The following is a 2375-nucleotide window of genomic DNA, read 5'->3' on the forward strand; positions in this document are numbered from 1 at the left end:
GTCAAAAGATTGGCGAGTGTTGCCTTGCCATACATAGTACGTGAGTCCGAGTCCGACTAGCTAAAGTTTAGGCTGCTACGGGCCCCTTCATGTGATGCTTTTGCAAAAAAAAAGTATTTAGATCATTAAAGTAGTGATATAAATGCTTTTATATATTTTTTTACGAAGGAAGTAATTGGTAATGCACAATGACAATCCCGGCCAAGCTTCTTCAAGAAGACAAATGGGCAACGCTACCCAGACGGCTGAAAACGTAAAAAGATCACCCGCCTCGCTGACAGTAGCCGACTCCACGTCAGATGATGGATCCACACGAATAGTCATTCGTTCTACTCCACGTGAGAAGCACCATCCTTTGCACCAAGGGTAGTATTGTAGATGGCCAACATAATGGAAAAAGCTTGGGAACAGCCGGCTGGTCTAGCACTTGCATCCACCACCTCCAGCGTGCAGTGGCGGAGCTAAACAAGATTGATTGGGAGGGCCAATGAGAAAACACAGTTTCTAATAAGGGCAAAAGCTCTATTTTTTCTAATATAAAACTCACTATATAATTTCCTTCACTAAAGTCGTTCAGGCTGGGGGGCCACGGCCCCTGCAGCCATGCACGTAGCTCCGCCACTGCCAGCGTGTGACGCGTGTCCCGTGTCTGGCCTGCGCTGCACTATTCTCCCTCATCTCGCTGGTCATCCATTTTCTACAACTACATCTTTGTTGTACTTTTTTCTGTAACATTTTTTTAAGAATACGTTTAGACGTATCATATTTTTATAGAAGGCAAAAATCAAGTATAATAGGCTACAATTTGCTGCGGACAACAATTGTAGCAAGAACTCCACACCAAGCTAATCAAAAGATTAGCTACCACAACTAATACAGACACGATACAAAGGGGCCTGCCCTAAACAGATCTACAAGCCGCGTCTCAACTACCACCAGTTTTCCAAAGAGCAACAGCTTCCATCGAACTAACCTCATCGACGCACCAATTATCCTTAAATGCCTAAGAAAAGACGGCGAGTGGGTAGCAGGATTTGGTTGGACCTGATAAAACAATCATCTTGGGCTCACTAGCAGCCGTGTACGTAGCGCCCATGGAGATCCGCTCTGACCAGCAACAAGCATCGGAGAACCACATCACAGAACCTCAAACCATGAGTCCACCCATGATGTTCTCAACAAAGTAACGATGCCATGATGCCGCCATTGTCGGTCCACCAATGGACCAAGACTTTCGCCCGAAGACAACACACCAAACGAGAGGGGATAGATGCCGACACACCACCGCAGCGCCTCCAAGGAGGAAAACGATACCCATAGGCGGCGGTGCCGCCAGCCCGTTCGAAGAAAGGCAGGATTTTCATCCGCAATGTCGCACACCTCCCACCCATCCCGTCGGAGTACGGCCTTACTGTCCATGCACTACTAGGGAAAATCTTATACACAGAATCTTAACAGCAGCGTGGTTTAAAAACAAACGCTACTGCTAATTAGCAGTAGCGAGCTCCAGGAAAACGCGCTACTAACATCCCGATAGCAGTAGCGCTCTAGGTGAAACAAGCGCTACTACTATAATTGCCACGGCGTTGCCTCCGCGCTAGATATAGTAGTAGCGCCTTTCTACTGGACACGCTACCGCTAAAGTACTCAGTAGCAGCGTTTTTCTTCAAAACTCGCTGCTACTAAGTATCACCGCAACTAATTAAGTTTAATCACATACTGCTAAGCGAACAAGGTGTTTACCACCTTAAATATGTTACTTCTCAAACTATCTCGAGCACTTGGTCTTCATTGAACTATATGTGTATGATTTGTGGCTGCAATATGAATCTTCGCCTGTGCCTATGCAGGTACGGTGAAGATTCATGTTGACTATTTAGATTCTACACAAAAAGATCAATGATGACCAATGTATATTTTTGATGTTTTTACATGGTTAGACTTATAGCGTTTTTTCAGGACAAAGCGCTACTGATATTGGGATAAACAAAAGAAATAACTGCTTCCTTTAGTAGTAGCGTCTTTTTCTAAAACGCGCTATAGCTAAATTACCTATAACGCATTTCCTTAATAGCGCTACTGCTAGTTCGACTTAACCACCCGCGGGCTCAAAATTTTGCTAAGTCCTCCTTTCCCCCCTGTTCCCCTACTCCTCTGCCGCCGCCTAGCCCGAGCCTGCCCTCACCGCCGTCGCCCGGGGCCGCCCTCAACCTCACCGTCGCCACCCGCCGCCGCTCTCGGCCTCACCGTCACCGCCGTCGGCCTCACCGCCGCCGCCCTCGACCTAACCGCCGCCGCCCGAGCCCGCCCAGGACCGCCGCCTCCCGGTCCTGAGCCCGCCCTCGCCGCCCCTACCTCCGTCGCCGAGCACCTCC

The sequence above is a fragment of the Triticum dicoccoides genome, chromosome 2A (genome assembly GCF_002162155.2).
Source record: "Triticum dicoccoides isolate Atlit2015 ecotype Zavitan chromosome 2A, WEW_v2.0, whole genome shotgun sequence".
Classification (NCBI taxonomy): Eukaryota; Viridiplantae; Streptophyta; class Magnoliopsida; order Poales; family Poaceae; genus Triticum; species Triticum dicoccoides.